Genomic DNA, 21,973 nt, shown 5'->3' with positions numbered 1-21,973 from the left:
TGTTATATGTATTTTGACAGTGGGGTGAATAGATCTAGGCCCATCTCCACTTAGATCTTGCAACATAGAGACAGGAGACAATATCTTTTGAAAAGTGAATATAGATTGTAGCAGTGCTCAAACAAAGCAGTACAGGTTGTTTCAAAGGATTGTACCTTCAATACAGATTCCTTACTTAAGGCTCCATAGAATTGTGGTAGATGTACCCCTTGCATCTTTCATTGTGTTTTTCATTCTTAATTTAGCAGCAAAATACTGATCAATATTCAATAAAGCAAACTACTTATACAGTTGCTCATTTTTTTCTTTGATGTACTCTCCTAACTTCATGATGTTTTGATTTCATTAAAGCTCTTGAAAATGAGCATAACCTAGTTAGGTTCTAACATGGTAGCTGTTGCAGTAAAAAAAACACAATCATTCAGTGCAGAGCAGTGACCCCAGATACCATATTTTTCAAAGACATAAACATAGATTTTTTCAGCCTCCAAAAAAGCAGCACTTAACTTTTCAAAGATTGGTGTATTCAGGAAGGCCGAAAGCTACTGTGGTAGATGTCGTACTTTTATCTTTACTTTGTTTTTATGGCCTTGTTTGACAGCACAACTGCCAGCAGACAAATATGTGAGAATCACCAGAAGAGGGGCTTTGGCTCCGCCCACATGTTGGGAGCCAGGAGTACATGTTTTGATTGGGCAGAAGTTGTCTGCTTCCTACAAAAAGGGCTTGCCTCCACACAGCCATGATCATTTTGTTTATTTATCCAGCTTTATGATCTTGAGCTTTCAGGGGCACACACATGACATAGCAATGCTATTTAAGTGTCTTCGATAACTAGATATTATTTGTTGTTCTCCTCTGGCAGCTGCACAGATGGGAGGAGGGCAGTCATTAGCCTGCATACATTTTTAGGTCTGGCTTGCAAATGCAACTGTCACACGACCTTTTACCTACACCACTATTTTTCTGCAGCTCTTTGCTTCCACACACATACATATCAATTCCATTGCTATTAACTTATAATGCTTCACATTATCATACAACATTCCTTTAAAACAGACCTATTGGCATTGCCAATGCTTATTAAATCTTCATTTAGCAGTTTCAAAAACAAGAAGTATTTTTTAGCTTGTGGTTACATCGTTTACATTTCTTCCACTGTAGTCGTGGGATAAAGCTCGCTTCAGTAACTACGCGGCCAGGGTTACTAGAGTTCAAATGGACCACCGTGTCTCTTCACCCTTGTTGCAGAGATGCTGCGCCACGGACCATCCTGTTCGGAGGCTCCGATAAGCCGGACAGAATTCATCGGAGATTACCACACAGCTCCTGCCAGGCTGGGCTGCGGCACAGGGTAATAGATATTCCGTAGCACTATATCCTAAAAGGCCCTGCTACATCTGTCAAGCATGCCCTGGAAAAACACCCTCAGTTCAGATGTTATCACTGCTCCGGCTGCACCGGAAGATTTACCGTCCACCCTGGAGGTTGCTTTAGCAGCATGGCTTTTCAGGGGCAAAACAACACGGAAGAAAAATGAGAGAAAAAGGCAAATTATTCTTGCTTAGAGCACAAGGAAGAGAGAGAGGCAGGTTCTGCTTCTCGCCTTGCGCCTAGCAGGTCCCATGTCCCACATTAAGGAGATAGTGATGTTCTAAACTGATTAGTTCGGACGTGTTGGATTTCTTGGACTGTGACACAGTGCGGATGGTCTTTCGAGCAGAGGCTTGTTTCAAACTAAAGCCGGGCAGCGAACCCAGCAGGGATCCATAGACAGGCGATGGGAGATGTAAATGCGCAATTATGAAGTATCAGTCTGGCTGCTGAAAAGCTGAGCGGACATAAAAAAAAGTACTTTCACTCAGCACGTGCGAGGGTTGGCGTGCTCACCTGGGGATGGCCTTTGTAAATGTGTGCGCCTACGTGCTCATCCAATTTAAGTACCAAGGTTAATCTGATGTGTTATTTTCACATTAGACATCCGCTCATTCATTGGCACAAGAAGGGCTTTAAGAAAGGCACGGGCATTTGCACCGGCCCCTAGTTGGATAGTTAAAGACAGCTCAAATTGAGGCGTTGTGGCTGTAGTGATCGTCTGATCACCCGTCTAGTGTTTTGCATTGTGCCTCCACCACACTCTACACCCACCCCTCACAGGCGTCACCAGTCAGGTGACCCTGACAATAAAAGGGGCCGAGGGCACGTGCTCGTGGCCATAGCTACCCAGTAACTAACTGTGTCGGTGTCCATCATTGCAATCTGCATGTGGGCCTAGGGCTCAGCATGAGACGATTACAGTGGCTTCTCGCAGCCCTGGGCACTGATGCCACTGTATCTGCTGCACTAGAGGTTGCTATGACCCTCCGCTTATTCAGTGGCATAGAAAGGGCGCCAAACTGTCATAGTGCCCCCCTGTAGGAAAAAAAACACGTTGCATTGGAGCCCAGATGGCCCATCATATTCCTGGGCCCTGGTGCAACTGCACCTGCTGCACTATTGGTAGCCAGGCCCGTGGGCTCATTCCTGTAGCAAATAAAACAGAATGCTTTTCAATTATGTGATAGAGCTTAACATTATGTAATTAAAATGGTGCTATCGGTGTATACTAAACCTAAGTATGTTTAACTAGCAAGCCCTACTTTTGCCATGTACTGAAAATGATGGCAAACCAGGGCTCGAGTCGGGGTACCACGCGGGTGGACGGCGTCCCCCCACTTATTTTACCAGGTTTTTCCGGGTGGACGCCGTCCCCCCTGCCCAAAAGCTGGACAGCATTGTGTACCAAAGATATGCTAATATTTGTAATTGGAGACTTTAAGAGGCACCGGTGGTGTGTGCAGGCTGGAGTGATTGGGAGGCGGAGCGAGCAGGCGTTGGCGGTTAACGCTTGGAATGTGTGTCCTTCTGTATCTTGTGCACTTTTGAGCACTTCGTTGTGCAACTGGGGCACCCCCTGGGGGAGTGGGGGGGAGGGGGGGTTGCAAAGGACATCGAGGAACAAACCAGGGGTAGCAGTGCTGTGAAATGCCCCGTCATCTAAAGGCATATGAATACTCATGAGATTCCTGTTGTGACGTCACTTCCGGTGACAGCGTCCCCCCACTTCTTTTCATGAGATTCCTGTTGTGACGTCACTTCCAGTGACAGCGTCCCCCCACTTCTTTTTTTAGGACTTGTGCCCTGTGGCAAACTACAAAATAAATGCGGCGATGAGATTTGATTGTTGCTGGCCTGCTTCTTCAATAGGTCAAAGTTGACCTTTCACCACATTGGAATGCCCTACTTGGGGGTTTCCCAAGGAACGTTTGCTAGTGAAGCTTCATAAAACGGGACTATGAACCCACAGTAACAGCAGCAAGGCGCCAGCAGTGAATGAGGCAATCTATGACCTAAAGGATGCTCCCCTCCCCTGTGTTGTTTGACTACTGCTACGGTAGCAGCGATCTTTGCCTTTGGTGTCTGCTCAGGTAGGGGTAGCAGCGCTACCCCTACCTGAGCAGATACCAAAGGCAAAGATCGCTGAGAGGGAGTCTTGCGGCACGTCCCCAATGTAGTTCCAGGTGTCTTTTTTGGGGGTGAGTTATCACAGGTGCTTAATCTCAGAGGGATTTATCTCTAATGGGAGAGATGACGCATAATCTGCTTCCTACCCTTGATGTAGAACTTTTCTCTTTTTCCCTTTTATCCATTTATATACGTACCACTCCAGTTGCATTAGTGATCTCGCACTAGACAGCTTTAGCGCTGCATAATGTACTATACAAAGTGGGCTTTCATCAGCCTTTTCCTCATGATTGGATAGCTTTCTTTTTTATTTCGGTTTCCTGAAAGTTATTGAAGTTGAAGGGGTTTCCTCCTGATTCTTGTTTGCTCTTCATTGCACCTTTTATTATTTATCCTCTCTTCTGATTATATTCTTCCACTGCTGATGTAATGGAACTGTTGTCTTCTTCTTTGCTTTCACTTCTCATTTAAACAGCTTATGTGAGTGAAAGATCTGCTCCTTTCTCTTTCCCTCATTCATCAACGGCCATCAAACCTCTATCTTCTGACCTCGCAAGTCCTGAACTTTCTCTCACTATTTTCTTTTTATCTTATTGTTGTAGCACTCATAAGTGTTCTTACCCTTACTGCTTGACACCTTGCCCTCTTTATTTTCTTACCCTCAGTCATGTTCCTTGATCCAGTCATCTCTGACACCAAGTACTGTTGTGGCTCGGTGTTGAGCTCTCCATCCCCACCAATACTTCTCTTTCCTCTTCTGCTTCACTCCCATTCGCCTCTCCTCTCACCTGTGTTTCTCCCGCTCTATCACCCATCTCCCAGTACCCTACGTCCTTGGCTTGTGCTGATGCCAAATACTTTAAAAATTGTGTTGGCATTGGCAAAGTCAAGAGAGATACTTCTGCTAGGCCAAACAAAGCAATCATTTTTGGCAGAGATTCACTTCCCATGTCCCTCTCAAGCTCCCAAAGGCGGGCGAGCACCAGAGTAATTACCAGTGGCTGAGAAAAAAACAGGCAATCGACCCCTTGCTTTTTAGGTTTCCTCAGAGCAATGCCCTGAGTGCAACCAGTACGCCAAACAAGGGTCCCATCATCACTGTACAATTGCACTCAAGCTACACTCTACTCAAATAGGATGAAACCAATATGGGGTTGCCTGTGTCCCACTCAAGAAGCACCTGGCCTCGCAGTTCGAGCTGGACTGTTCTTATTGGAGCAGGACCAACGTTGATTAGCATATGGCTGGTTCCTGTCTGAGTTGGCATGGAAGTCACAAAAGTTGAACAGAATTGTGGCCATAGTAATTATCAGTGGCTGGGACTAATTCAAGCAATTCCTCCATCACTTTTTTGTTTTCCTTAACATGACACCAAATAATCAAGGGTATCACCTGAATCGGGCCCGTGATCACTGCACCTTAAGAGAGAACTTCACCCTATCCCCAAAGAGGTCAAAACCAGACTGTTGTTCTCATTCAGGGGGCACAGGGCCTGGCAGTTCAGACTGGGCTGCTCCTATAGGAGCAAGGCTGATTTGGTAATGGCTGGTTCCCGTTTGAGGTGGCAAGATGGGCAAAACAATGGACTGGATTGCAGCCCATATTCAATTCTAGCAACTGAGAGTAATTGAACTAATCCACCCATCACTTTTTGGTTTTCCACGTTTCATCACACAACGTTTCAACAATTTCAAAAGTATTACTTTCTACACTTCCAAGATAAATGCGTGTTGCAGCATTATTTATTCCTATGCCAACATGAGTAACAGTAGGAAAAGTGTTAGGGGCTGATTGTCATGGCGGAAGGACCGCCACCGCAGGGCCGGTGGTTGCAACTGCCGGCCCTGCGGTGGCGGTCCTTCCGCCATCGAACGGATATTTCCCACCGCCAGAGTAGGATGGCGGTGGGAACATGAATGCGTCCGCAGCGGACGCAAAGACCATCCGCCACCAGCAATCATCCTGATTGCGTGCCGGACAGTTCAGGGAGACGAAAATGGTGGCGGTGCCTAGCAGGCACCGTCCACCAGATTAGGATGCAGGTAAACACAGGCCTTTAAAGGCATACGGAGTTCTGCTATGGGGCCCGTTGCGGGCCCCCAGGGGTTGGGGGGTGGGGGGCTGCACTTGGGGAGTACCTATGGTACCCCCCTACATTGCCATGTTCAAGGTGGCAGGCACCGCTCAGTGCCTGCCACGTTGTGCATCGCAATACAAAACATGGTTGTTTAACATTGCGTACGGTACTGCAACCAGCAGCTCCTTCCGTAATGTTAAACTACCAGCATGCGCCCGCCAGTGTGGCGGGCGCATCCTAATTCGGCAGGCGGGACCGGCGCATTTATGGCAGACGGTCCCAGCTCCGCGGGGATGGCGGGCGGACGTAAGTTTTGGGAGGGGTCAGAGTTACCATTCCCACTCTAACCTGAGCAACAGTAGGGAAAGAGTTGATCTTTAAAGGATGATACTATTCCCAATACAACCTGATCAGCAGTAGAAAAAAATGGAGGATTATAGAAAAAACACATTTACAATTCCCAAGTTTAAATAATAGAAAAAAGATTACAATTACATAAAATATAACATAACTAAAAAATATATAAAAGCAAAAAATATTTTAAAATTGTTACAACCAAAATCACATCACACACAAAATCTTAATTCCTGAAAAGTGTACTTTAATAAATAAAAACAAATATTATTTACGTGAAACATAAAAGTGAATGTGGTTTGGTTCGATATTTAAATATGTATTATATATATAGCAATCTGCATTGAAGAATGAGTGGAAGTATAAGTGTCTGGATGGAGGATTTACTAGCAGTGTGATTGACTGTTTAAGTGACTAATTTAAAGTGTCTCTCTAAATATATGGGATAGGGATTAAACTGTGTGAATATCTGTATCACTCTGTCTCTTGTTGTGTAAACTACTGCATACGTTGGTTACTAGCTATGTGAAAGTCTATATTAGTTATTGATTAGTTAAGTGAGTATTTTTATGGGAGAGTGAATGTGTGTGTGGTTGGGTGGGAGGTGTGTGACTGTCCAAAGATGTGGAAATAGTTGATTTAGTAGGTATATGAGGTTAAGACTGCATGTGGAAAAAGTTGTTTGGGTGAGTGAATGTCTTTATGGGTGTAGTGATGAGTAAATATATTTCTCAATGATACATGTCCAACAAAGTAGAAATATAAAAGGCAGTGCATGTGACAGTTGCTGTATATAAATAAGTATACATAAGACTCAGTTATTTTATGAGTGACTGAATGGATAACAGTATACTTGTATGAGTGATTTTATAACACACTAAGTATGAGTTACTATCTATATGAATAAATGAAGTGGTGTTTGTATAAGTGTGTAGCGGAGTAAATGTAAGTATGATCAATTGTTTGCATAAGTGAGTAGGATGACTGCATACATGAATAGGATGTATGCTGGTGTGCAATGTTGATGTAGGTGTATAAGTATATTTGATAGTGTTCTATTGATCTTTGTCAGCATGTATGAGTGAATCTATAGGTAAGTGTTTAGATGTGTGTAGATCTAGGAATCACTGAGTGGGTTCTTAGAAACTTATATTGGTGTGTCAATGGTTTGAAATAATGAGTGATGAAAGGTTATACTAGTGTATGACGAGGTGTATCAGATTGTCACGTGGATGATGACATCAGTGATGTTATTTCAGATGTCATCAGTGATGTCACTGACCATGTCATGAATGATGTAATATGTGACATCATCAGCAGTGGATTGCGGGCACGCGAGTTAAAGTTAGTAGAACTAACTATAACAAAGGAATTTCAATGGTTTTGTATGAGTGAAATGTCCAGCTAACTATAACACCCCTGAAACCTATGTTTTTTTCAGTGAATTTCTAAGGTTTTTTAAATGCTAATTCCTAACTATAACATGTCTGAAACCTATGTTTTTTTCAGTGAATTTCAAAGGTTTCTTAAATGCTAATTCCTAACTATAACATGTCTGAAACCTTAGGTTTTTCTAGGGAATTTCAAAGGTTTTTTAAATGCTAATTGCTACCTATAACCTGTCTGAAACCTATGTTTTTTTCAGTGAATTTCAGTGAATTTCAAAGATTTCTTAAATGATAATTTTTAAATGTAATAATAGTTATATTAATTTTTTTGGTACTGATTTTCTACATTTTTTAAACTATTTATTTTTACATATTTTATTTTGTAAATTATATATTTGTAATAAAAATGGAGAAAAAAATGTTAAATATTGAAAATGTTTTTTTTTTGTTTTATATATTTTTTAAAATATATTTATATTTTCTGTATTGGTTTTTTTTCCACATTTTTTTGGGGAGTCCCGCACCCAAAGCGTACCTTTCTCGATCCCTGCGCGGAACCTAGCCGCCATTTTAGGATTGTTGTGAAGGATCCGCGTAGGGTGTGCGATAGGTGCGTATTTTCATGCGCGATCGCTATGCAACCGGTACACGACTCCAGGCGCATACGCGACACATACGTATTACTTTACGTGACGCTCGCATGCTTGCATGTGAAAATTCACGGGGGATGGCGGTCCCCGGGGCTGCGGGGGGGCCGTAAGCCCCCCACATATATTCTAAAGAAGCCCCGGGGGTGGCGGTCCCTGTGGCTTGGGGGGGCCTTTGAGCCCCCACCCATGAATATTGAAGTGGTCCCCAGGGATGGGGGGCCCCTCTGGGCCCCCCATTCACATAATAATATTGCCCCCGGGACATGTCCCCCCCCAGGGCTAATTACCAACGAAATGCAGGAGCCCGCGCTTCGTTTTTTTTAAATTAAATCGGCAGGATCCGCGCACCCTGCGCGCATCTTCCCATTTAAAAAAATAAATAAATACATTTTGGGCCCAGGGGGTCCTTGTGGGACCCCCTAAGCAGGCCTAGGGGTGTCAGGGTGTTTCTACCCTGCCCCATTTTTGCATTTTACGCACTTTTTTCAAGGATTTCTTGTGCCTCGGTTCTACCGAGGCACAAAATGGCTGCCCGCACTTCCTGGTTTGGAGTGTTGACAGCAAGTTGACAGCCAATTAACATGCAGCTCGTGATCGGGAGGGTGTGCTCAGGGTGCACTCAGGGTGCGTGGATCCACCATGCCCATAGAAATATATGTGAGTTTACTTTTGATCTTCTCCGGAACTACTGAACGAATTTACACCATTTAACCAAAGGGCACGACTCTGAACCAAGGTCTACCTTTTTGCCAAATTTGGTGTAATTCCGTTCAGCAGTTCCTATGGAAAATTGCATGGGGAAAACACGTTTTGGGACCCCCCTTTTTTCTCAGCCCCCGCTTGATGAATCACCCCGAGACTTTCAGGATAGGAGCGGACTGGAGCTGGCCAAAAGTTTTGAAAATTTAACAGATATTCGTCAACTGGCGCCAAAGTTATTGGGAATAGAATGTTGCAGATTTCCTATGGAAAATAGGTCCTAACTATAACTACCTACTGGCAACCGCCAGTAGATAATATATCTAAACAATACCCTTTCAGAAATAGAGTGATGCATAAAATATGCAAAAAAGGAAGCAGAGAACTCAGGGTAGTTCCCAAGTTTAGGTGTAAAGCAGCTCCAGTGTAGAGCACTCTCAACACCAGCGACACTCTAAATTTGCTCTCCTCAAATGTCTGCTTTTGTATCAAAGATTTTAAGCATAGGATTAGCACAGTGCCATCCATGCCGAGATAGAAAGGAACAAAGTCTTTTGCCATTCCTACAGCAAAGGTTTTAAGCATAGGATTAGCAAAATGCTGTCAATGCCGAGCTGTAAAATGACCAAAGCCTTTTACCACTCCAGGCACAGTATTACACCTTTGGATTGGTAAAATACCATCCAAGCAAACCTGAAATGAATAAAAGCAACCCCTGACACGTGTTTTGCTCTCATTAGAGCTCTTCAGAGGTATAGCTTTGTCCATACACAAGAGAGCACCCAGTATAAGTCAAAACAATACACTTTTAGGCATAGAGTGACACATAAATTATGCAAAAACGTACTTTAATAAAAAATAATAAAAATTATTATTTACATCAAACATAAAAATTAAAAAATACATATCAATAAACAATTATTAATAAAAAGCTATAAATATAAATGTATAGATAACTATACAAAACATAAAAATAAGCATACAAAATTAAAAATATTGCTTTGTTAAAACTGTAAATAAATTGGAAATTGTAACCAAATAATTAAGTATATATAACTTAAATGTACAATATTTAAGGATTGGCAAAAATAAAATAAAAATTACAACCGTTAATGAAAAAATACACTTGAACACTCAAAATTGTTAGTAAAATTTGTTAAAATATTTCAAACAGTAAAAATACAAATAGGATAAAAGTATGAAAAATATTTAAAAAATAAAGAAAAATATAAAATTGATAGAATAAAAAACAAATGCACAAAAATCTTCACATTAAAATTCATTAATTCATTTACAGTATTAATATTGTAATTAACCAATTACATGTAAAAATAACAATTTATTAAACATTATAACATACCTGCTAATACACTCCCCGACCCACTTTGCCCCAAATCCAGCATCCCACGCAAAAATCAAAAAGTTAAGTAAATATATAACTCATTAAATATTTTGCAAACCATAACATAATAAATTATACTAAAATGTAATTACAAGCAATGAACACGAAAATAATGACTAATAACAATCAAAATAGTAAAACATATAACAAACTCACAACAATATTAATTAAAATGATATTAAATATGCTAAAGAAAATAAAAATAAAAAAATATATATATTCTTACCTGTAACACTATGTCTTATGATATTCTGGGCATCCCATTATTTTTGCAATGATATTAAAGACCAAAATGATTTCTAAAATAGTAATAAAATGTAACACCCTTTCATATTAGTGTGCTTTTGGTTGATGGAATGCGATTCTAAAATGGAATAAAAAACACAGAATATTCACAAATGTCTCTAGCATGATGGAAGCAGAAATGCTTTCAATCACCTGCTATGAAGAAATATTCATAAATGGCGAAGGATGTCAAAAATGATAATGCCCTAAAAGTGTATGTCCTGTTGTAAAAAAACAAATTAAAAAAATCTATCTGTCTATCTAACTATTTTAGTGTTAGTGTGTATATATATATAAGTGTGTATATGCAAAAGAGGAAACACCCACGTGGCTAGCACTTCCAGGCAGATAGGATAAAGGCCCCTGCCAGGCCAGTGGAGATCAATGCGCGCCCCCTTCAAAGCATTGATCCGACGCGTTTCGGGAAAGGCATCCCTTCATCATGGATCCCAGGAAAAAAAAAAGCAAACAACTACGGTTCCATTTTAGTCCACCCTTTATTTTAATTAAACAGGAAGTTAGTCCATTTTTTAGTTTAATTAAGCAGGAAGTTGGTTCAAGTGAGCCCCATTCCATCATGGAACCAGTAGTCCAGAAAGATAACTCCCAAGTGGGATATTTGCCGCAAAGTACCTTTTCTTGCAAAGTTGTTAAAAAGGGGAAAAAGAGTGCCACAGTTCCTCACTGTTCTCCTTTTGCAGGGTAACCTCCAGGCCACCCGTTCCGCAATCCTGCCATGTGGTCAGGGGCGGATCCGCAAAGGTCCAGCAGCGGTGCTCGCCGTGGCCGGGTTAAAGCCACATATTTATGCAAAAGAGGAAACACCCACGTGGCTAGCACTCCCAGGCAGATAGGATAAAGGCCCCTGCCAGGCCAGTGGAGATCAATGCGCGCCCCCTTCAAATCATTCATCCGACGCGTTTCGGGAAAGGCATCCCTTCATCATGGATCCCAGGAAACAAATGCAGCAAACATCTACGGTTCAATTTTAGTCCACCCTTTATTTTAATTAAACAGGAAGTTAGTCAATTTTTTAGTTTAATTAAGCAGGAAGTTGGTTCAAGTGAGCCCCATTGCATCATGGAACCAGTAGTCCAGAAAGATAACTCAAAAGTGGGATATTTGCCGCAAAGTACCTTTTCTTGCAAAGTTCTTAAAAAGGGGTAAAAGAGCGCCACAGTTCCCCACTGCTCTCCGTCTGCAGGGTAACCTCCAGGCCACCCGTTCCGCAATCCTGCCATGTGGTCAGGGGCGGATCCGCAAAGGTCCAGCAGCAGTGCTCGCCGTGGCCGGGTTAAAGCCACATATTTATGCAAAAGAGTTAACACCCACGTGGCTAGCACTCCCAGGCAGATAGGATAAAGGCCCCTGCCAGGCCAGTGGAGATCAATGCGCGCCCCCTTCAAAGCATTGATTCGACGCGTTTCGGGAAAGGCATCCCTTCATCATGGATCCCAGGAAACAAATGCAGCAAACAACTACGGTTCCATTTTAGTCCACCCTTTATTTTAATTAAACAGGAAGTTAGTCCATTTTTTAGTTTAATTAAGCAGGAAGTTGGTTCAAGTGAGCCCCATTGCATCATGGAACCAGTAGTCCAGAAAGATAACTCCCAAGTGGGATATTTGCCGCAAAGTACCTTTTCTTGCAAAGTTGTTAAAAAGGGGTAAAAGAGCGCCACAGTTCCCCACTGTTCTCCGTCTGCAGGGTAACCTCCAGGCCACCCGTTCCGCAATCCTGCCATGTGGTCAGGGGCGGATCCGCAAAGGTCCAGCAGCGGTGCTCGCCATGGCCGGGTTAAAGCCACATATTTATGCAAAAGAGGAAACACCCACGTGGCTAGCACTCCCAGGCAGATAGGATAAAGGCCCCTGCCAGGCCAGTGGAGATCAATGCGCGCCCCCTTCAAAGCATTGATCCGACGCGTTTCGGGAAAGGCATCCCTTCTTCATGGATCCCAGGAAACCAATGCAGCAAACAACTACGGTTCCATTTTAGTGGATATATATAACAAACACTGGAGGCCCAATACTGCTCAGGATTGTTCTTTTATTCAACGCCTTGCAACCTCGTACAACGCAGTAAAAGCCTTCCAATATCCTAATGTTCGGCCGAAACGTTAGGAGATTGGAAGGCTTTTACTGCGTAGTACGAGGTTGCAAGGCGTTGAATAAAAGAACAATCCTGAGCAGTATTGGGCCGCCAGTCTTTGTTGTATTTGATTGATGGGCACTCTCCATGCTCATTGTTTAAAGGAGGCCGCCTTGAAGGGTCGGGGGCTCCAGTAACGGAGGACTTTTGTTTTGTATCTTACTGAGGAGCATGACCCACTCACGCGCCCCAGCCTACTAAGGATTGCCAATGGGGTGAAAAAGGTGCGCGTGTTGGAAAGGATTTGCGGTAATGGAATATTACCGACGATCGTGCTGGCAGGAATCCGCTTTTTTCAAGCCATTTGGAAAGATGTTTCCTTGAATATACTCACCTGGCTACCTGGTATTATTTCCACTAATATTGTTGCACCGCCATAAGGGTATGTAAAATGCACTTTGCCATAAACTTGAGGACTGCCTTAATATATTTGGTAAAAACGGTGCAGCATTGGAATTGTATTTTTTCATCTGTAGGCACGTGACTAAAAGAACTTTTAAATGCACGCAGAAACGCAATTGGCATTCTGAAGTTATTCCTTCCACCTGTGAGCAAGGCCGACAGGGGCCGAAACGTTAGGATATTGGAAGGCTTTTACTGCGTTGCATGAGGTTGTAAGGCGTTGAATAAAAGAACAATCCTGAGCAGTATTGGGCCTCCAGTCTTTGTTGTATTTGATTGATGGGCTCTCTCCGTCCTCATTGTTTAAAGGAGGCCGCCTTGAAGGGTCGGGGGCTCCGGTAACGGAGGACTTTTGTTTTGTATCTTATTGAGGAGCATGACCCACTCACGCGCCCCAGCCTACTAAGCATTGCCAATGGGATGAAAAAGGTGCGTGTGTTGGAAAGGATTCGCGGTAATGGACTATTACCGACGATTGTGCTGGCAGGAATACACTTTTTTCAAGCCATGTGGAAAGATGTTGCAACCTTGAATATACTCACCTGTCTACCTGGTATTATTTCCACTATTAGTGTTGCACCGCCATAAGGGTATGTAAAATGCACTTTGCCTTAAACTTGAGGACTGCCTTAATATATTTGGTAAAAACGGTGCAGCATGGGAATTGTATTTTTTTATCTGTAGGCACGTGACTAAAAGAACTTTTAAATGCACGCAGAAACGCACTTGGCATTCTGAAGTTATTCCTTCCACCTGTGAGCAATGTTGACAGGGGCCGAAACGTTAGGATATTGGAAAGCTTTTACTGCATTGTATGAGGTTGTTAGGCGTTGAATAAAAGAACAATCCTGAGCAGTTTTGGGCCTCCAGTCTTTGTTGTATTTGATTGATGGGCTCTCTCCGTGCTCATTGTTTAAAGGAGGCCGCCTTGAAGGGTCTGGGGCTCCTGTAACGGAGAACTTTTGTTTGGTATCTTACTGAGGAGCATGACCCACTCACGCACCCCAGCCTACTAAGGATTGCCAATGGGGTGAAAAAGGTGCGCGTGTTGGAAAGGATTCCCCGGTAATGGACTATTACCGACGATCGTGCTGGCAGGAAGACGCTTTTTTCAAGCCATGTGGAAAGATGCTGCAACCTTGAATATACTCACCTGGCTACCTGGTATTATTTCCACTATTAGTGTTGCACTGCTGTTAGACCTGGCACCTTGGCGTGGGTCTCCCTTCCATTTTTTGCTGTTGCCTCATGTGTTTTTGCTGGTGTTAGATGCTCAGGGCACTGTGCCACTGCTGTCCAGTGCCACAGTGCAAGTGCTCCCTATTGTAAATTGATGTATGAATTTGTGATTCCATGATTGGTTGGTTTGGTTAACCTGTCAGACCCTAGTACAGTGCACCAGGAGTGCCCAGGGCTTGTAAATCCAAATGCTGCTGGTGGGCTTGCAGCACTGGTTGTACCACCGACAGAAGCAGCCCGTAAAAGTGTGTCTAAGGTCTGCCATTGCAGAGCCTGCGTGCAGTCTGGTACTGTCATGCTGACTGGGCAAGTGCACCCATTTGCCAGTCCCTAAACCTTCCCTTTTCTTCATATCAGACACCCCTATGCTAGGCCCAAGGGCAGGGTGCATTGTAAGTATAAGGTAGGACATGCCCTGGTGTGTGTGGCATGTTCTAATAGTGAATTACAGCCATTTTCGTTTTTCATTATTGCAAGGCTACCTGTTCTCCATAGGCCAGAATGGGCAGTTTGATTATTACATCTTATAATCCTAACTGACTTAGGGAACATGGTAGAAATTCGAATTTAGTATGCCTGAACTCAGAATGATAAAATACATCATTTAATGAATTTGGTTTTAACATTCTGTGTTTGAAAATACCACTTTTAGAAAGTAGGTATTTTCTTGTCTAACCATTCAAACCTGCCTCTGCTAGGCTGTATATACCTTGTCTGGAGTTTGAGTGACAGGGCTGGGGAATTCAAGGAGACAGGGTGAGGCAGCCCAGTGGTGAATAGAGAGATCTGCATCTAGATGGGAGGGAGGAGTTTTACCTGGGACCTGAATAGGGCTGTGCCTTCCCTCCACAATGCTGGTTTCACCTCCTGTGGTGCGTCTGACGTCTCTGCCCTGCACTCTGAAAGGAAAGGAGGAGTCATGTAAACAAAGTGCTCCAGGACTGACCAGAGCTGGTTTGGACTAGGCAAAGGCCTCTCTGCCTTCAGAGAACAAAGGAAAACTTAGTATAAATATTGGGACCCCAACCCAAGAATTTTAGATCACTTTGGGAAACAAGAAGAGACCTTTGCTGAGGAGAGGAACCAAGAAGAAAACTGAGGAGAGACTATCCCTGAAACTGGGGTATTGGCCTGAAGTGGTTGTCTACTGCCGAAGAGAGGAGAAAGGAACTTTGTGTGTACTTTTGCTCAACTTGTTTAGGATCTCCAAGGGCTTGGAAAAGAGCTTGCCTCCTGCTGAAGTCTCAGGGACAACTGACTTCAACCACCAGCTCCACAGAGCTCTTTGGAAGTGCCTGCTGCTGTTTTTTGGCCTTCTGAGGGACTGCGTGTCGCAAGGAGCTGGAAGCGCGACTCACAGAGAGGAAGCATGTCGCTGTCGCAGCCGCTGCCGTCGCGTCACTGAACAATGGTGTCGCCGCTGTAGCTGTCGCATTGCACCGCATCACGAGAAGCATCCCGCAACACCGAAGAAGCATGTCGCCGTCACAGCCATCGTAGCTGACGCATTGCACTGCATCAAGAGAAGAGTCTCGCATCGAGGAAGAAGCGTGTCGCCGTCGCAGCCTCTGCTGTCGCATCTTGGATGACGCCGCTGTAGCTGTCGCATTGCACCGCATCAAGAAAAGCACCTCGCATCCACAGAGAAGCGTGCCGCCGTCGGAACTGCTGCAATTATCACATCGAGCGGAAGCATCTTGCATCGCTGGAGAAGAGTGTCGCCGCCAAAGCCGCTGTTGTCGCATCACTGGACAAGGGTGTCGCCGCTGCAGCTGACGCATCGAGCCGAGATCTCTCGCAACATCGGAGAAGCGAGCCGCATCAGGAAGATATTCACGTCTTTATTTCTTTGCACCAAACTTTCATCGCATCAACATCGTTGCAACACTTTCGTTGCCCTGCGTGTCGCATCTACAGGTGCTTTGACTTAAAGTGTCGCATTTAAGAACTAAAGAGAACTAAGCTAAATTCTTCCATCTTAAAGTAACAGTATTGAGGATTTTTGTCGTTTATGGATAGATAGATAGATAGATAGATAGATAGATAGATAGATAGATAGATAGATAGATAGATAGATAGATAGATAGATAGATAGATAGATAGATAGATAGATAGATAGATAGATAGATAGATAGATAGATAGATAGATAGATAGATAGATAGATAGATAGATAGATAGATAGATAGATAGATAGATAGATAGATTTTGACTTAAAATAGTCACAGTCTGTGACCTGGACAGCTGCAATGGCATTCCTCTGTTTATCCTTCTTACATTGGACACAAAAGCTGCCTTTAAAGAACTATTAAGGTGTTTGTTGTGATCAAATGATTTTCATGGTTTAATGGCCTCAGGGCAGATTTATATACTCTGGAAATAAATTCCTACTTGAAAGCACGAAAAATACTAAAATGTGATGGGTGAATGCTTGAATTAAACTCATTGACTGGTAATTACTCGGAGTTCCATGTCAGTCCACCTTTTTCTGCCCACCATGACACCTCAGACTGGATCCAGCCATATACAACTCAGCCTTTGCCCTGCTCCAATACGAACAGTCTGGCTTGAACAGTCAGACTAGGTGCCCTCAGGCCAGTTTGGGGCTATTTGGGCCTCTTCCATAGGGTGTAGCGGGAGTCCTATGGTGCAGTGAGAACAGGACCCAAGTCTGTGCATACCTATAACTCTTATTTATGTGTAGAATTAGTAAATATTGCTTTTCACACTCAATTGCACAATCAAATAGGGCTACTCAAATTCCTAAATGCAGACAGCAGAGAAGCAGTAGTGAGATGTTCTCATTCTTGCTGCCTCTCCGCTGGAAAACATCCTTATTCCATACAGATTGACTTTCCACAGTCTCTTGCAGAATTTATAGGCTACAATCAATTATTCTGTAAATTGTTCTTGTTTTAACATCCTTATAAATCTGAATTGTATTTTTATGCCAGCTAACTCTTTCTATATATTTGGCACAATAGAGCACATATATATTTGATAAATAACCTTAAAATTTCAAGTCTTAGCATAACATATTACAGTACAATAAATTGATGAACGTAAGTAACATTTACCTGCATTTGCATTTGTTAGCTGCTGCTTTCTAATGTAATGATTGCTTAGTTTTTGTAAGGTTGTCAATTAGATAGTGGTAGAATCTTTGCATATAAGGCATGTAAGATTGGTGTAAAGCAACGAGGAAGGAGTGTTAGGTGCCTACTCTGCATAATCTACTAACTCTTACAGCCTATTGAAGCACTGTGGCTGGGCCTTTGTGAACTTTACTGCTCTACCTTGTGTTGCTAGTCTTTTGATAGCGTGGATATTCCTCCAGTTGGTGCTGTTTCCTGGACTGGTTGGAGGGTCTATTTGAAGAGCCAGGTCTTCAGCTTCTTACAAAACTTGAGAACTGAAGAGGAGGTGCTGATGTGTAGCAGCAGATCCTTCCCTGCTTTAGGAGTGATGTAGGAGAAGGCCTGCCTGCTAGCTCTAGCTTTGAATATGAAAAGGATGTGTGCCAGTTGGAATCCAGCCAAACTGAAGTGTCTGGATTGTTTGTTGAAAGAGATACAGCTATTGAGTTAGGCTTGGCTGGTGTTTTGTAGTGATCTAAAGTTGTATGTGAGGAGTTTGAACTGTGAATGTTTGTGTATTGGGAGCCAGTGGAGCTCCTTGAGGTGTAATGTGATATGTGCAGTATGGGTGATTCAATGTGGATCTTGCTCCATGGTTTGCAGTCACCTGGTGAGTCATTTGCTGATTCCGGCATAAATGGTGTTCCCGTAATCCAGCTTGCTGGCATCAAGGGCGTGTGTGATGTTTTTGTGGGTGATGGTCGGGTGCCATTTGAATATTTCCTTCAGCATGTTCATGGTGTGAAAGCAGAAGGCTATGACAGCACTGACTTGGGCAGTCATGTTGAGTTTACTGAGGATGCTGATCCCGAGGTTCTTGGTAAAGGTGGTGGGGATGGGTTCTAGTTCCTCCGACCACCAGGTGGAGTCGCACAGCAGTGTGTTCTTTCTGAAGATCACAACTTCTGTCTTGTTGGTGTTAAGTTTGGGACAGTTGGTCTTCATCCAGTCAGTGACTTCAGTAATGCAGGAGTTGCACTTGTTCCGGGAATTGTTTTTTTATCTCTGAGAGGGAGAATATAAGCTTGGTATCATCAGTGTAAGAAAGGACATTCGATGTTGTGGATGCGGGAGATGCTTGCCAGAGGGATCATGTATTAGTTAAAGAGGGTTGGGCTAAGTGAGGATCCTTGCAATACTACAAAGATGAGACTGCAGTCATCTGACAATTGGGGCCAGGCGCGCTGTGTCTTTCCAGTCAGAAAGGAGCAAATCTAGCGCATGAGGACGGCGTGTGGTACAGTTTCAAAAGCTGCATAAAGGTCCAGGAGAATGAGGCTTGACTTAGCGCGTTTTTCCTTTTCCATGCCATACTGTGTGCAATAACTAACTCGCAATCCTTGTATGACTGTGTTGTATTTGGCATGCCATCCCTTTTTCTCCCCATTTACCTATCCTCCCTTCATTCCTTTATGGTTATTGCTGCTGAAATCTTGTTACTTATGTTTGCTGTTTTGCCGGCGTGCGCCATATGTACTCTATATCCCTATTGCGTTCAACAAACTGATACTGGTCCTCTGAAGGCTATATTCTTGGCCCTCTAATCTTATCCCTATAACCTGACTCCTCCTTCTTCCTTTTCCCTTTCTCTATTGATATCCCCATTCTGCATTTTCCCTCATATGGCTCACTTCACACCTTTTCCCCTTCCATGTTTCCCTGTTTCTTCCCCCACCCCTAAACCCCTCTCTCACCCCCCATACCCCAACCACCCCTTCCCTCACACCCCCACCCGTTCTACCTGGATTTTCTTCCTTCTTGCTCTTCTCTGGCTTCCTATCCTTTCCTCCATTTCGTTATGATCATCATGTTAATCCTCTGCACATCAGGAAAATCACTCACTCACCTCCTGTCTGTGCACCATCCCTACTGCATACTTGCATATTGTTTATAATCACTGTAAATGTCTCACTATGTATAGCCCTGAGGAAGCCCCAAGCCAGATGGCCAATGTGAAGGGGCGAAACACGTTGTGAGAAGTTGGCCTGGCATATGCAGTCCACTAGTTATAGTGGGCACCTTGCACCAGTCAAAACAACCCTTATTGATGATAGGTTTAAAGACAACCTTTATTGAAAGCTATCCTAGTGGTAGCTATGGAGAGCAGCCTTCAGGCTAAGTCTTGAAGGAGTGTAAAGCAGCTTGGTTCACCAGCTTATAACCTCTTGAATTACTAAATGAAAGGAGAACCACACAAGGTATATATTTAAAATATATGTATTTATTTCTAAACACTCCCTACTAACCTCTTTATGAAGTTAGAGAGCAAGGCACTCAATAATACAGTTCTAAAATGGCAGTAAATAGCACAATATACAATGGGCCCTAGGGGAGGACCAACCCATATATTAAGAAAGTGGTATAAGAACCACGACTTGACTAGACACAGTGCCTATAGCACGTAGAATCACTGAGACCCCAAGGAACCACCCAAGGTAGTGACTCAGGAGACCCATGGCGGACACGTGCAGTGTGAGAACACAGGCACGAGCCTCTTACTATTCTATGGGAAAGTAGCGCTTGGAATTTTAGAAGTTAAGGACATTTAGGAGAGGACTTTGAGCAAACCCCTTTAGACTTAGGGGGTTCTAGGGCCAGCACCCATGGGAGCACTGGAGTACTTGAGTTACCTCACCCAGGGAAGCCGGGTGCATAGGTGTCAAATGGTGTCGGGAATCATCGTTGATTTCAATGGCGATCTGCTGCAAAGTGCTGCTGCAGGAAAGGAGAGAAGTGTCTGGTGTGATTCAAGCCTGGATTGAAGATCAGAAGAACCTGAAAGCAGAGGGGACAGAGTCTGGGTCACTTGCCAGTGACCAGGGGCACGATAGACGAATGCCCACCGATGTCAGGTGTTTGAGGTGCGATGAGGTGAAGCTTGACCCTGGAGCCACGAGGACCAGGAGATGTCGATGATGACCAGGAGCTGGATTCAAGCTGTCCCCCAAAGTATGTCGAGTGCTGCAGTGTCGGTGCCCGGATTGGACCGAACAAGCCTTGGCAACAGCAACCCATGCAGGAAGAGAGAAGTTGCTTTGGTGTGGACCAGCAAGGTCCTGGGGACTCCGAAAGCAATGGAGAGTCAGGGCACATCTGGAGCAACCAGGTAAGCCCAATTAAAAGTAAAGTTGCTGTCACAGAGACCCACCAGTCGATGGACTAGGGATCGTGAAGGGACCTCAAGAGAAAACACAAAGGGCCAGCTCACGGAACACTTGTGGAGTGTAAGCGGGCAATCTTCAGTGCAAATGCTGCTGGGGGATAGGGCTACACGTAACCCAAAGCTCAGCTTCAGCAATTGCTGGAAAGCTGATGCTTCTGCAAATGGTCGCGGTGACCAGGGGTTCGGGTTGCATTGTCTTCCACGAGGGATACAGTCCACAGCTCAACCTCAGAGACCACGGAAACCCACTTCCTGTGTTGCAAAATTCTTCGGAGTCCGGCGGGAGCTTCGGAGATGCAAACCAGACAGATGCGTCTTTGATACCTGCCTTGCAGGGGAGTAACTCCTTTACTCCAAGGGAGATTCTTCAGCCATCTAGTTCAATGTAGATCAACGAAGTTCCAGGATTCAGTATCAGAGTTTCGTCCAGGTGTAATCTAAAGTCCTGTAGTCAGGGGTTCCTTCTTTATACCCAAGGAAGGGGTTGGATATACTCTGGGAACCCACCTATGGGAGTTTCAGGAAAGAGGGGTGGCTACACCCATTTCCTTTGTCCAGTTTCGCACCAGAGCAGGGGCTAGTAGCGCCTGCAATAGGTTTGAACTGGACTATGCACAGGGACACCAAATGTGCCGCCAGTGCTGAACTTCAAAGCACTCTTGGAGTGCACCCACCCAGCCCCAATACACTAAAGCCTGTCTGGGAGGTGGTGACACCTCCCCGTGACAGGAAACTTATTGTCCAGGCCTCCCCTGCTGGAGTTACGTCCAGCAGCAGGAGGGCAGACTCATGTCTGTGGCTCGCAGCATCCATTTTGTGATGCCAGGGCTCTGTTAGCTGGTACCGGGTATACTGGTGCTGTCATGTCTCTCCCTCTAGAAGGGTGGGATCATACTCCCACACCAGAGGTATGATTCCAAGGTGTTTGACACCAAACACGACATGTTTCCATGCAGTCATCTCAAAGTTAGCATTTACTGTTTGGTTATAGTGCACGTAAGAGTATATGGTTTGGTTGCATCACAAACAACCCCGGAATAAAGGTTCCGAAGGCTGCAGAGGGGCTCTGCTCATGCATGGGCACCCTCTCACATAAAACCCAGCACCCTGCCTTCAGGATTAGTAAGGCCTGCCATAGGGGGGACTGATAGGTTTATATGTGCAGTGATATTGAGAGATATAGTGAACCTATATCTCAGTAAGGAGTGCATGCACCACCTTACCCAGGCTGCAGTAGCAGTCCTGTGGTGTCATTTTGGAAGCATTCCCAGGGGTGGCATAATACATGCTGCAGCCCCTGGTCGGCCTCTGGGGTACCTATGCCCTGGGTACATAGTATACCATATACTAGGGACTTATAAGGGTACTCCAGAATCCAATATGGAGTGTACCTAAAGTACTGGGAATCATTTTAGAGAGAAAGCAGCTAGGCTGGGGTCCGGAATAGCAGGATCCCAGCCAGACTAAGTCGAAAACCAGCAAAACACCAGGAAAAAAGTGGGGGCAACCATGCAGTCAGCTTCC

The sequence above is a fragment of the Triturus cristatus genome, chromosome 6, assembly GCF_964204655.1.
Source record: "Triturus cristatus chromosome 6, aTriCri1.1, whole genome shotgun sequence".
Taxonomy (NCBI): domain Eukaryota; kingdom Metazoa; phylum Chordata; class Amphibia; order Caudata; family Salamandridae; genus Triturus; species Triturus cristatus.
Note: the sequence above shows the minus strand (reverse complement) of the source record.